The sequence below is a fragment of the Acomys minous genome (genome assembly GCF_964271855.1).
Source record: "Acomys minous genome assembly, chromosome: 3".
NCBI lineage: Eukaryota > Metazoa > Chordata > Mammalia > Rodentia > Muridae > Acomys > Acomys minous.
Genome location: NC_140485.1, coordinates 114316872 through 114332312, shown reverse-complemented (window position 1 = coordinate 114332312; position 15441 = coordinate 114316872). Strand labels below are relative to the sequence as shown.

The 15441-nt window shown below is 45.0% G+C and overlaps 1 protein-coding gene across 2 annotated transcripts in view; it reads right to left on the bottom strand.

Annotated features, from left to right (window-relative positions):
• The window catches only part of TMEM200A (transmembrane protein 200A), a 67273-nt gene extending 52189 nt beyond the window's left edge, over positions 1-15084 (bottom strand). Inside the window, exons 1-2 of one of the 2 annotated variants that reach the window (XM_084777741.1) lie at positions 14902-15084; positions 14191-14561 (exon numbers count right to left, since the gene is read on the bottom strand). The gene's annotated coding sequence lies outside the window, so the exon portion shown is untranslated. The remainder of the gene's footprint in view (positions 1-14190; positions 14562-14901) is intronic. The other variant, XM_084777742.1, reaches the window with a different exon arrangement.
• Positions 15085-15441: the final 357 nt, after the last annotated feature.

The window sequence follows — 15441 nt, the reverse complement described above, 5'->3', positions numbered from 1 at the left end:
CTCACAGGACTCCACATGGGTCCTTGTCATCCCAGCCCAGCAAGCATCACACAGTCATGCCTGAACCCCAGGAGCTCTGTACGGGTCTCTCAATGCTGACCTAAGGTAATCTTTCTCAGCATTCCCTATGGTTTCAGTCTCTCCATTTTGAAAGGTCATTAACTGCAATCCAAACGTCACAGTTTTTTTCCATACTTAATTTAGGCCTGTCACCCACTTTACTAAGGGACCATGATTAAGAGGAGAAAGGATTGGACTGGCCATGTGTTCCTACACTTAACTTGGGACATGGCCCTTGGAAAAGCTAATGGCAGCCCCAGACTTAAGCTTTTATAATCTGCCCAGCTCTCAGAGTCCCAGTGCCAACCCCCACGAAGGCACACTCTTCACAACGTACAGCAAAATTTTGCTCACAAACAAATGAAAATGCCTTCAATTCAGCCTCTCTGGGCTTCCTGCTTCACAGTCTTTATCGGTGTCTCCTTCACTGACATTTTGTCTAAGAACCTTGCGTTACAGATCAGGCTGGCAGGACAGAAAGCTACAGGCAGACACAGGCTTCCTCTCAGGGCTTGGATCCTTCTAGGACTAGTACCAACTGTGAGAGTGAAGGCTAGAGGAGTTTCCGGTCTTCAGATGAAGATGTCAGCTTTGTTCCTCAGGAGAAGACCTGTGGTTCCCTTCTGCAACACTGATCAGTTGCACTGGCCTCCAAGAGCTTCAACATTGTCAGCCAACTAACTGCCCTCTCATGCTGCGTCCTCGGGGTCTCTGCACTCCCTGTCCCACAGTCTGGTCTGGGATATTCCTCCCCAATATATTCTAACAATTTCTTCCTCGCCTCATTCAGATCTCTGTTGCATGTCAGACCTCAAAATGGTGTCCGTGCGCTATTACCAGTGCAATGCGTTCTGTCCCTAGAACCCTGCTTTATCCCTCCCCTATTATCATATTAAATATATATGTGCTGTCTCCTCCAGCTAGAATAAAAGGGTCATAGAGAGCTCTGCTTCCCGTAACATTCCCAGGGCTTAGGAGAATAGATGGTGAGCACTCAGAATAAACAAGCTGAAGGAGTGAATGAGAGGAGAGGCCCTCTGACAGAAATGGGCAACCCATCAGGGTCGAACCTTGGATTCCAAAGTTATAAGAGCATATGAAGAGCAGGGTGATAGGGAAGAGGAGAAAGGAGGAAATGGGAGGGAGGGAGGGAGGAATGGGAGGACACAAGGGATGGGATAACCATTGAGATGTAATATGAATAAATTAATAAAACAAAATTTAAAAAGAGTTTATAACAAGCAAAAAAAAAAAAGAGCAGGGTGGTGGGGAGCTTTTGAGCGCTTCAGGGAGCTGCTAGGCTTGTGGGCTATGGGTAGTGTGAGGCTCCTGGCCTGCCGAGCATGCCAGATGCTGGCTCTCCTATCAAACAAGCAGACCAGCCTCTGGCAGCTGCAGCAGGAGAACAGGGTGTCCCCCGGGTAATATCCGCAGACCTGAGGATCTGGACGCAGGTGGCATAGTCACGTGGAGATGAAAGGCTGCCCTGTGTGGCCCTTTTCACCTGTCTTCCGTGAGATGCGGTTTAATATCACTTAACTGGTTTCCAAATTGCAGCAGCTGTGAGTTAAGTCCCGGGTTCTGTTTCCCACTCCTCCTTTGTAAACTTAAGACTCACGGAGTCCTGCGTAGCCTCTTGTTTCCTGTCTCAGTCTTGCTGAAGACACAGCCTCAGCTGATGGTCCTTGAGACCCTGAGTTCCTTTCGTAGAAATGCCTTAATCCCCTAAGCACAAGCACAGTGGGAGACACTTAGCATTCCCTCAATCAGGAGCAGGTGCCACCTATGTCTACTTTAAAAACAGATCTTCTAAAAGACAGTGAATTAAATAGTCATTAACAAACATCGATGATTATACTGTGCTGTCCTCTTCTTCTTGGCTATGCAGGTGTTAGAAGAGACGCTTTGACTAAAGGTCAATCCTAGAATGGGGAAACTCAGAAGATAAATAATTTCCACGTGTCCAGTAAGATATGATAGGACCACATGATGCTAATAAAACCTTTTTTTTTCTCCTTAATGTTTTATTTTTATTTGTCTTTGGATTTCTGAGACAGGGTTTCTCTATGCATCCATGGCTGCCCTAGAGCTCATCACATAGAACAGGCCGGCCTTGAACTCACAGAGAGTCACTTGGCCCTGCCACCTCCCAAGTGCTGGGATTAAAGACATATACCACTACATTTGGCCCTTAAAGCCTCTTTACAAGTGTGGAATTTCCCAAGGTTCCTACTCATATAGAGAGGAAGAAAGGTGTGTGGAAAGGTGATTGTATCTGTGTGTTACATATTTTTTTATTTTCAATATTTTAATGTTTAACATTTTGTTTAGACTTTTATGTTAGTGAGATGTAGAATGTAGTTAATGGATATAACATTTTCAAACAACTGGAATATTGTATCTTAAGTTTGATTTTATATTCCATTAGGGCATTTTCATATAATAAAAAACATTTACTGAATGGATATAATAAACAGGCATTGTGCTAGGCAAAGTTAAAAACTATATGTTTCACATTAAAAGCTCTGTGGTATACTTCAATACTATGTAGATTCTACTGAAACTTTATTTATATACATATTAAATATGCATACCTATTCACTTATGCTAATTAATACATTCTGGTTTTGCTTAACTTGGAAGGTGAACACTGCATATGTAAAGCTTCTGGCAATGAGTGACGCACGGCTCATCCTAAGCATAGCTAATGATCACAGAAAATCTCTTAAGTGGACATTGTTTTTGTTCCTGTTCTGCTGCCCATGACTACAGTGAGGTGGCATTTTGTACTCTTTCCTTCAACTCCTGTTTTTAGTTGTTCCACCATCATGTCCCCAAGCACAATCTTACACTGGCTTCCCGATGCTCTTCTGTATAATTTATGCCACTCCCTTCTCAGATGCAGGAGGCGGGCGCCTCGTTGTCTCGTGGTCTCATCTCAGTGCTCCAGCTGCCTGCCCTGACCACCACTCTGTGACATTAGACCCTTCCTACTACCTGAAATCACTGTGCCTATGCATGCCTGCTGCTTTCCCCACGTCAAAAAGAAGTTCAGCTGCCACTTTTGTTTGGCTCCCTTCCTCATCTGTAGTTGCCAGTATACACTGGTTATTGACTCACTTACTAATTAATGAATTGCCTGTTGAGTTCAAACTTACCGTTTCACGTATGCTCTCAGAACCTTCATGTCTTATCACTGAGAGAATGATAAACATACAGGACGTACTTTTCTGCACAGACTCCTACATCTACATTGTATAAGAAGATTTCTCAAGCTAGGAAACAGATAATTATTTCTCAAATAAACATAAGTGACTTTGTCCAAAGTTGATTGAGACCTATAAGACAGTTGTAATATGTAAGAAAAGCAAAATAATGTTTATTTCAGCTGCAGATTAGTTTAAGGAGAAATGCTAGCTGTTGACAAGGTGAAGTTGGCATTTAAAACCCATCTCAGCATGATGGGTGCAGAAGGCTTAATAGATAATAAGGCTCAATACAGTACGCATATTAAGTAAACTACATGTAGTATATTAAGAGAACAAAATATTTATGGAGATTTAAGTATATTATAAATCACCCCTTCTTATGATAAAGTCAAAGTTAATGCCTGAAAATTCAATACTATACCATGGTTGGTTTTTCTTTAGAAATGGATAGAGTCGGAACCCTCAAAACTCAGAATCATCATGTGCTTTTTCCTGGGGGGAAGTCAGTAAGTAGAAATCGACAGTCTTCAAGGAAATCGTGGGTGTTTTCACATGCTGCTTCCGAGGACCAGCTTGCCTCGGTCATTTTCAAGGCACTCGATCAAGAATAAGGAGGGCGGGCCTGCCCACTCTTGGTCACGGCTCCATGACAGAGACCCTGTGTGGGGTCGTGAGCACAGTGAAAAGGACCCCAGCCGGGCTTTAACTATGCCCACTTGATGAAGCCTAGAAAATCCTGAGAGGCGCGCGTCAATTGAGGAATGATCTAGATCAGACTGGTCTGTGGGGGGTTAATTTGAGTGTTAGTTGAGGTAGCAGGACCCAGCTCATGGTGGCCGTCACCACTGAGGCGAGCAAGCTCATTGTGGCCACCACTGTTTCCTAGGCCGGAGGTCCTGGGCTATATAAGAAAGCTAGCTAAGCCGGAGCCCAAGCGAACCCGCTAGCGAGCAGCATCTGCGACGGTTTCTGCGGCGCGTTTTCAGCTGTGAGGTCCTTGGTCAGACATAATGCTGTGTGGAATAGGAAACAGATTTGACTCCAAGTTCCTGCTTGTGTTCCTCCCCCAATGTCCTGCAATGATGGATGTAGCCTGTATGCTGAAATAACCCTCCCCTCCTCTAAGTTGCCATTAGCCAGGGTGTTTTTATCACAGCAATACTAAGGAACCGGGCACACAGCGCATGCTCAGAACTGCACGTTACCCTGGACACACAGTCAAGTCTGCAGAGTACAGGCCCTGGGGAGTGGCTCTCACCTGCCACCCTCTTTATCACAAAGAAGGTGACGCTTTCATTGTTCCCCTAGTTTTCTCTCAGTAATGGGTCCCTATCTTCTTGATCAGGAACATTTGTAATATTTTTAGGGCAAGGAGTATTTCATCATAGTATTTTATTAATCTATATTCTAGAAGAAAGGATTTGGTAATCAAAGAAAGAAATCAGCAATCGGCACAAGCTAGCAGCCACCTTTAAATCAAGGGTGGTGTTGTTGTTGTTGTTGTTGTTGTTGTTGTTGTTGTTGTTGTTTAAAAACAACACACAAGGGGCTAGAGAAATGGCTCGGTGGTTATGAGCACTTGTTGCTCTTATAGAGGACTCAGGTTCAGTGTCTAGCACCCACATAGCGGCTCACAACTGTCTGTAACTTCAGTTCCAGGAGATTCGATCCTATGCCCTCTTCTGTCCTCCTCAGGCACTGAACACATGTGGTGCCAAGATATACAAGCAGGCAAAACATCTGTATCTATATCTATTCATCTACATCTATCTATCTATCTATCTATCTATCTATCTATCTATCTATCTATACATATATCTATACACACACACAAACACACACACACACACACACACACACACACATATATATATATATATATAATTAAAACATGGAGAAAAGCATCTCCCTGCTACATCAATTACAACTTCATTTTCTACGATAATCAACTATTAATTATGAAGAGTCTTATAAATTTATAGCCTTTTTGGAACTATGCTTCCACATATTTTACTTTAAAAATAGTCTGTTAAACTATGTTTTAGATTTATTAGTGTGTGTGTGTGTGTGTGTGTGTGTGTGTGTGTGTGCGTGTGCGCGCGTGCACACGCACGTGCATGGACATGCTTAGACCTGAATTAAAGCTTACTGAATGAAACTGCTGTGCTTAGACCTGAGGCCTGAGTCTGATCCCTGACTATCATGAGGTAGAAAAAGAGAGCTGGATTTAAAGTTGCCCCTGATCTCCACGTGAAGACCATGGCACTCATGTACCTGCTCTTGTGTGTATACACGCATGCATGCACACACATGCGCACACATAGACACTATATCTAATGGAATCTAATGGAGTGCAAATTAATGTATACCATTCCTTAAAAGTAAGGAAACAAGCAAGGCTTGGAGGCACACACCTTTATTCCCAGCACTCTCGGAGGCAGAGGCAGGCAGATCTCTGAGTTTGAGGCCAGCCTGGTCTACAAAGTGAGTTCCACATCAGCCAAGGCTATACAGAGAGACCCTATCTTGAAAACAAAAACAACAAAAAATGAACAAACAAACAAACAAAACTAAAGAAATGTCTGATGACACTCGCCTTTAATCCCAGAACTTGGAGGCAGAGGTAAGAGAACAACTTGTCGACATAGTGATTTCCAGGCCAGCCAGACCTACATAGTTTAGACCTCATTTCAAAGAAAAAAAAATCCTCCTGTTTGAACAAAGGTTTCATCAAAGTACTATTTATAATACCAAATGTTTGGAAACAGCCTTAAGGTCCAAGTGTCAGGTCTGATTAATAGATCATGACACACCCATGTAACCCAGCATTGAACAGACATTATTAAGGTTGCCTAGAATCTGGAAAGTGTTTAACACATAAGGTTAAGCAAATAGAGGGGGTTGTAATATTAAGTATGGAAAAAAACTTATTAAAAATGAGACGAAAATGCCAAACGTTATGGATGCCTTTGGGTCATAAAATTGCAGGTAAGGTTTCTCCCACTATTTTTAATTCTTAAAGTATTTTTCCAAAGTTTTAATTGAGAGTATGCTTTGCTTTGCACTTAGAAACAAAAATAATTCTTTAGAAATACTGAGTAATCGATGTGTTATGAGTGTGTGCCCATGAACAGGTTCTCTGGGCCCGTCTGCCTCCCATCACCAAGAAAGGCAAAATACAGTTCTCTGACACTAACATCTGCCTGAGCAGAATACTGCGGACTTTCTAATTCACTCCTCATCTTAGCCTAAAGATGCTGGTTTTTTGTTATTTTTGTTTTTTTTTTTTTAACAAAGAAAATATTTTCTTCCCAGTGCCTCTGGAATTAGTTCACTCTTCAAAAATAAATAAATAAAGCTTGTATTGTTTTGGTTTCACAAAATTTCAATTTTCACCCACAGCTTCAGTTCAATGTGCTGCAGCTGTTTATTTATATGTGACTCACTTACTACATATAAGACTAAATCCCTTACTTCAATAACTCTTAATCTCTTAATCCAGTGGGAGAAAAAACATGAACATGAATGTTGTCTGACCCAAATAATGACAAAATCTCACCTAAATCTGACTGCATTGGGTAATTGTTACTGTGTGTGTGTGTGTGTGTGTGTGTGTGTGTGTGTGTGTGTGTCTGTGTGTGTCTGTGTGTCTGTGTGTGTCTGTGTGTGCATGTGTGTGTATGAGTGTGTGTCTATGTGTGTGAGTCTGTGTGTGCATGTGTGTCTCTATGTGTATGTGTGCGTGTGAGTGTGTGTGTGTATGAGTGTATGTGTCTGTGTATGTGTGTGTCTGTTTGTGAGTCTGTGTCTAGGCCAAAGGATGATGGCAAGTGTCAATTGTCCTCAAGTGTTTTCCACCGTAGTTTTTGACACAGGGTCCCTCACTGAATCCAGAGTTCAGCAGTTCGATCCTACTGGCTGGGCACAGCAAGCCTTGGGGATCCCCTGGCCCTGTAATGAGGCCTCGGGAAGCATCTGTCAGGCCTGCCTTTTTACACGAATGTTGGGCATGCAAAGGCGAAGGTCCCCCATGCTTGTGAATCACATGCCACAGACTGAGCCACTGGTTCTCTATCGACTGCAGTGCTCCCTTCTCCAGCCCTGCCACCTTCTAGCTAAGCTTTATAACGACGCAGAGTCACAGTGCAATCCCCATTCCCAAATCACGGAACACCATGCAAAACTGTATCAATAACGCCTGGCTCTCCTGTCCTGAGACACCTCCACCCCCTGGGCACATTCTCCCTCCTTTTAATGAGCAACAACTAATTGGTTAACCCCCAGGGAAGTTCCTGGTGAGTCCTAGCTGGAAGGCACCAACCAAGTGCCCTCTTTTTCTCTCTCTGCTCTTGCACAGTCCCAACATTACATTCCTCTACTAGAAGCCTCTGGTGGATGACCTGCATTTCTGATTTCCTGGTCCTTTCTCTCATCATAGCACTTATGATCTGCTGTTACTACTGGGTGTGTATTTCATAACGGTAGCTGGCTCTGGGTTCTCCATTACTCTGAAAAATTACTTGAGCCTTACTTTCTGATGAGATGCGAGATGCTCATGAGTAAATTTATTTTCATGTCTTACACACACACACACACAGAGAGAGAGAGAGAGAGAGAGAGAGAGAGAGAGAGAGAGAGAGAGAGAGAGATGCACATACCTCTAGCTATACATCTAAGCCGATAGAAACTTTCTTTTGCCTTTGCTGCAGAATGACATTACGCCGTTCATATTCCACAGTACAACCTTTCAAGCCGGACTTCAGACGGCCGCTACTACACTCAGCATGTCTTCAGTGGAATTCTCTCTCTCAATCTCATTCCTCTGTGTGTGTCTATTCCTACTTTCCATCTTTCTGAGCAAGGCATCTATATGTGTGAGGGGAACTCCAGGCCATGCCACCAGCAGATGTTTCCTTCTCTGTAACTGAAAGCAGAGACTAAAATTAACCCTTCAGGTGTCTGGCTTGCTAGTGGATCCACTCCGCACGGTGATAGGAACTCCGTACCAGAGGGAAGGGTCCTACTAGATGCCAAACACAGTCCCGCCGGACACTCTTTACATGGTCAGCTCTGATCTCATACTCTCTTCTTTCATAACCAGACACTCACCTCCCCACTTCACACTCACACTTGAAATTGACCTTGCCCTGCTAAGACCAGGGTGACTTCCCTGAAAACGCGGAATGAATTCCAGATTCTGTCAGACATGGGAATCTGTGCCAACTCCTTCATGGTCTTGTCTGCCTCCAGGAGTTCAAAGTTCCAGGAGACAAATAACATTAAGCTCCCTGAGATTCATCCCTTGGCTCAAAAGGAGCACATATATTCTACTTATCTTCCCGGGACTGTTGTGAAGATGGAGTGCGAACAGATACATCTAAGGTGTATGGCGCATTAGCTCCCCTTCGAACACAGCACCGGACTGCTCATAGAATCCCTTCTCCCTCTGAGGAGATGCCCATCCCATATTCTATTGATTTACCTCAGGAAGATATTTAAAGTGGAGCCATCTGGTCGGGTTCCTGTTTTCAGATCAACAATCAAACTGTAGCTGTTCTATTGATCTGCCCACCTGTTCATCTTCCCGGTCCTGCTCCCTTCCCTGGCTCTGGGATGATGCCAAGTCCCATACCAAGAATCCATGTATGTGAACACTTTGCTGGAGCCTAACCTTGGCACCTTGTCTGATGTGTCGGTGAGGATTCATGCTTGGCAGTGTCACATGAATGAGCCCTCTCCTGTGCCCTTTGAATCACTGATGCTTCAGATTGCACATTAGAAGGTCTACTGAGCTTGTCTCTATCCGTTTGGCTTCATACAATGTATTCTGGCCATGGCCTTGAGAAATAATATTGCACCTAGGTTACAGCACAGGCTATGGTGACTGGGGTGAGAGTTGGAAATCCAGGTTTAGCACTTACAGCTCATGAAAATTTTATTTTGGCTATTTATCTCTTCCAAATTTTAGTTTTCTTACATTAGAGGTCTCTTGAGATGCTTAAATAATACAGTGACTTAAAGCATGCCCATGGGACCTGTCGTATCAGTAGTTCACAAACAAATGCCAGCTTAAAGGCTACCATAATTGACTCTATAGCAACATTCTTGCTGGGCATTGATAAGGACTGGAATTTTTATCTTTGGCACTCTGGTAAAAATATGGGTGTAGTGGCACAGATCTGTAACTCTAGTATTGGGGTGAGGAGTGGTCAGACAGATTGTTGAAACTCCCTGGCAAGTAAGTCCAGGCAACTGGTAACATCTAGGTTCAGCGAGAGAGTTTGTCTAAAGTATTAAGCTGCAGAAGGTAACTGAGGAAGAAAACCCAATGTCTACCTCTGGCCTCCACACACTTACACACATGTGCACATGTGTATACACACACACACACACACACACACACACACACACACACACACACACACATGCATCTAGGATGGCCGATGACCCCTGCCTTATTTTTGTGCAAGTCAGTTGGAGTTACCTTCTCCCTGACCATGCCCCAGCTGCCTTCCTTGCCTGATCCTTTCAGATTCATTAAATTCCACGAGCACTGCTAGGACCACAAACGCGCTTTCATCCTAACACACAAACACGGATTTCTGCAGCTCAAGCTTCTAATTTAGAACCTGAGTCTACTGCTTGTCCTTGCTCATTTGCAGCAAACATCATAATGCTATGAAAATCATGGTTCTGGGTTCACCACTTCACCTCTCTGCTCCAATGTCCACGGGCTCTATCATTAACAAAGCAAGTTTCTTCAACTCTCAGGACCTCCAGATGGATTTCTGAAAATGAAATCCATGTGCTGGAAATACGGCATGTGCATATTTGTTTAAAGTACATGGCTTAAAATATACAGATAGATTATAGGCTCCGCACTCGATAATACTCTGGAAGTCACATTTCTTTTAATAAAGTCTAGACAAGAAAGCATTATTTCACCACTTTGCTTCCCCTTAGTTCAAAGTTCTACCTTTTAGAATTTGCATGGCTTTGGGCACCAGACTTGCCTAAGTGCAGAGTATATATCCCTGTGTAGGTGAAAGCAATTATATAGAGTAACAAGGGCATTGTTTTTACCTGGAGCATCTTTTGTTTTTGTATACCACTTCTCTGTGATCTTCCTAGCCTCCTCCTCATCAGACTGCTACCAAAAGCCCACACACAGAAAGAGAAAAGAAAACCTAGGCTATCACAGAACACTTTCTATCATTCATAGGGATGGATGCTGTGGCCACCGTACCCTAGCACCTCCAAATCCTTCAAAAGAAGTATAAGTGGGACCTGGAAGAGACAGGATCTCTCTTTCTTACGGATCCCAACTCAAGAGCACAGGGTTGGAACTATTGGCAGTGACTGTTCCCTTCACATTGAAAGACCTCAGGATAAAACTGATGCAGAGAGAAGCAGAACTAGTGAATGAGGAGAGACAGCATCTAAAGTCATGTGCATCTCTGTTTCCACCAGCAACTGAAGCAAGACCCACCTTTAGACCTTCCATTTGCATCAGAGAGCAAGTTCTCCATCGCTGTATCTAGTTCCTTATGTGTACATGCAATTAAATGAGTCCCTCACCCCGAGAGGAATGATGGCAGAGGATCCGGAGCATCCTCTGCACACATGGTGTTCAGAACAAGGGTAGCCATGGTACTGCAGGAAGCAATCTACAGTTCTCCATCTTCCTGCTCCACTATACTCCTATTTTCAATTTTGTAATTTCCCCTCTGGCTATGAAATTTCCAAAGAATAACTTGCTCCTACATATCCCACCAACAGCGCCTTGGTCCAAAGATCCTCCTTTTTATATAGTTCGCTGGCATTCCCTTTTTGACCGGGCACTCAGAATAGTCGTATCAAGGACTCCGTGAAAGGTAAATTCCTACTCAGGAAAAGGTGTGGGGGTTAAGTTGGGGAGGAAGCATGGAACACGAGTAACCTGATGCAGGTCAGTGGTCAGCATCCAAGGCACGTCACAGGTTCTCAAACGCATTAATTATACATTTTTGTCTTCTAGAATATATACAGTTTTTACTAAAAAAATTCAGCCCTCCACTAAAATCAGACACCAAGCTTACCTCTCTTTCTCTCCCCTTTACTCAGAGTTTCCAAGGCATCTGAGCCTCTTTTCTGTCTCCATCACTGCAGCAGAGAGGCTGTGGAGTACACTCCGCTAGCGGGTTTTGCAGCACCAGGCTGGCCTTCATCACCTTTCTGCTCTAATTACCTCTGCAGGTTGTTAGGAAAATCAATTGCTATTATTTGTGGAAAACCCATGGAAAACCATCAAGCACTGAGTGAAAGCTGGGATTTGTTATTTGATTTTACTGTCAACTGGGATCACCAAGATGGACCGCATGCCCCAGGCTAGATTGCTTTCATTTCCAGCTGTCAAGCACTGTCCTTTCCCCACATCCAGCAGTCTTACATCCTGTCTCCCTCCAGCTGTAACACTTACAAGCCACACACACACCCCACATTCAGATATCTTCTTACACTTAATTCCTCCTCAGCGCATCTTGTGGCATTTTAAAAGACCATGAAGGTCTCTAGTCCACAGTCACTTGCAGATGAGGACATCAGGGACCAGAAAAGCCAAACAACTTATCCAAGACTGCATGATCAGTAGCTAAGTCAGGACGACAGCTTCCCAAGCAGTGCCAGTTGGGATCTGCTGTAACTGCCCTTGAGTCTGCACTAGTGTCCTGCTGTCTTATGTTTACCAGACTCCTCATCAGCCTAGCTCCTGTGGGGAGTCCCCTGCTACAGCACAGCTCAGCCAGGGCTCACCACTGTTCTGAGTGTCTGGGCATGTGTCAGACACTAGTGGGCAAATCCCACCTTCAGTCCAGGCACTAGCAATACACTTGTTAAAATCGCAAGTCCCACATTCCTGGATAACGTAAAAAGAATCCGTCTCATCTCAGATTTGTTTTTCTGACCTTTACACAAGTCCTATTTCCAAATATGCTTTGCTTGATAACTACTGCCTGTGTTGTCTCCAGTTTGTGTTCAAACTGCATCATCTTTTAAATTCTACAGTCTGTTTGATAAACAGTGTAAGAACTTTTTGGCTTCCCATTAATACATTTTTTCTTAATACCATTTTCTTAAGAAATGTGAAAGGTAACATTTGCTTATGTCTTTTCATTTTTTATTGTGCCATGGTGAGAGTGAGTTTAGCCAATCAGTTCAGATCCACTCCTCCGGATGTCAGAAGTTGTCTTTCTATGTGCAATGAGCCATTGTCAAAATCAGGAGACCAGGAAGGTCCAAATACACCAATCCAACTATTGGCATATTAAAAGCATGGCTAACAAACAGATGTACTACCTTAAAGTCACAAGGACAGCAGTTCATCCTCACAGTGAAAGCTCCTGAACGACCAGCTCTTGCCAATCCTGTGTCATATAGATACTTTATTTACCTAGGCCTGCCTCGGAAGCAACAGGTTAAGTCATTTTGTGCCAATCCCCTGGAACTAACCCTCAGAGCTCTCCTATGCAGCAGCTCTCTCTCTCCTTACTGAAGGCTTTCCCAGCCTAGATACAAAGTTAATTATAGCCCTGGTTACAAATTATCTCATAATTATGAGGTATCTAGTAGAAATGTTACAGAAAAGTTACTAACACCCCAGCAAACATCTTTAAAATCCAAAATGCAACATTAAATTGCTAAAGTATTGAGGGACAGTTTCCACTTACTGGAAACACTGATTTTTTTTTTCTTTTAGAAGAATGCCAGCTCCTCACTTGAGCTGTTTGAGAGACAGCAAACGACCAGCAGATACTTCGGTGTGGAGAGGCAGCAGCTTGGAAATAAAGTGAGCCTTAAAAAGTTTCGAGATGCAGACTACTTTTCAGCAAAATGGTAAGATGTCCTAGTGCCAACAGCCAAGTAAGAAACAAAAGGTCATTTTATATGTTTTCATCACGCAATGAAAGGCACACGGTTAAAAGAAACAGCATTCTCAGCCACCGGGAACATCTAGGCATAAAATGCTATGAAACTTGGTTTGACTGCAAAAAGGAAAGAGTTCGATATAAATTACGTTTACCAATTCCTGAAATGGTTTCTGCTGTGAACTACTGAGGGTCCTTAGAAGAAAAGACCAGGTAAGCCAGGAATATTTAGTTTTGAAAAACACCAGACTAACGTGCACAGGGACTAAATTATATCTGCATATCATAATAACGAATACAGGGACTGATTCAAGTTACTTAATTATATCTACATATCTGCTTTTTTCTGTCATTATTGATGCCTGGTATTGAACAATGAATTGTTACACACACACACACACACACACACACACACACACACACACACACACACACACTTCGATTTTTTTTAAAGCACCGAACACGAAATGCCTGAGCCTTCATTACGCACGATGTTGGCGTGAACAATCAATTATTGCAAAAAAAAAATTAATGAAGCAAATCGTGAAAGTCCTTTCACTTAAGGAACTCTACGGGGAGGAGAGTCGTGCTGAAACCTACAGATAATTGTCTCTCTTCTTTGTTTTGTTTATGTAGGTAAGACCACACTGAAATACTGCTCTAGGAACCCCTGCCCACACTTTGTTCTACCATAGATTATTAACGCCATAGACTTCCTCACAAAGAATGCTGACTCTGGAACCTAGACAAAGGAGGGTGTAGCTCTAAGAAACGGAGCCAGGCGCTCACAGAAGCCTGCTGCTCACAGACTGCCCCGCACAACCTCTCCTGTGGGGACCAAGGAGTCTGGAACTGATGGCGGACTTGGTTCATTCCCCCAAACTTTGGGAGTCAGTGTTTCCCCTAACTCTGCAGGCTAAAACGGAGGGGAGGGGAGGGGGCTGCAGAAGCCCCGGAACGGTTGCAGGGTTCGCCCACCCACATCTGCACGTCCCTCAGCGCCCTGGCAGTCCCCTCACCTGTCCTGAGCACCTGGTCTCGGGGCTCCGGTGACCTCTTGGGGTTCTTCGCTCTTGTAGCCGTCGCTGCGCCTCCGGGGACCAACGGGGGAGGCAGCAGGGTTGGGGGCGTCAGGCGGAATCTGGGCAGCAGCGGGCAGCTATGGTTTCACTCCCCTTCCATGCGGGGCTCCGGTTGAGGACACGGCGCGGTCACCGCGGGAGGATGAGTCAGGCCGGGGTGCGAGCGCCCTGACTCGCGCATCTGGGGGACGCGGCGGCCGCCATCGGACTCGCGGAGTCTCAGCACCTCTGCCCTTCTAGGTTACCGGTGGGACAAGGCCAGAGAAGCCAGGAAAAGGGGTATCACAGCTAAGGCGTCTCCGCCACTGCTAAGACAAAAGGAACGCCGTGCTCGAGGGAAAGTTTTGGGCTCGATTCCTGACGGATTCTAGCCCCCGAAGCCGCCAAGAGGAGGATCGGGGGCGAGGGTGGGGACGGGCTTCCCGGAGCGTCGCCGCCAGCCGGGGACCCAGACGGTGCCAATCGCACCGCCGCCCACGACCCGTGGGAACTCCGCCGGCCCTGCTGCCGGGCTGTGCCTAGAGCGGCGAGCAGGATCCGTCCCTCCCCTATTGGACCCCAACCCAGCTGCCCCGCGCCCTGAAAGCAAAGTTACACTTCTAGCGCGGGGATGGCAGGCACACAAAACCCTTTTCGGAAACAAAGTACCGGCTCGAGGCGCTCCGCTTCGGCTGAAGGCCAGCAGGCGGAAGCGGACACACCCACTCGCCTGTCACCATCGCGGAACCCGGGTTCTGGAGCGGGAGATCCCGGCTCCTCCTGCCCCAATTAAAACTGGGGGACTCTGCTTTCTGGAAGCGGGAGCCATAGGACCCTCGGCTCCACGCCCCTTCTCAGATGTTTTCTTATCAGATGCAGCCTGGGCGGGTCGGGGTCCCCCTGGCGGCTGCATGGGTGCTGTGCTAACAGAATCAGGCCTGAAGCCCCAAGGGATGCTGCACGCCCCAAGCCCCCAGGGGGCTCAGCTTCTTCAGGGTCCTGGGAAGTTGGCTCCCAATAGATAGGACTGATTAGGGAGGGTTCTGGGCATGGAGTTGTCCGGGACAGGGTCGAATTGCATCCTAACACTTAGAGTGATGAGTCTGAGATTCAACTTCAGGTATAAAATCCAATAAAAGCTTCAAGTTCCCCGAAATTATCAGTGAGTGAGAACCGTGACATCTCCATACAGTGAAATAATAGTTAAGC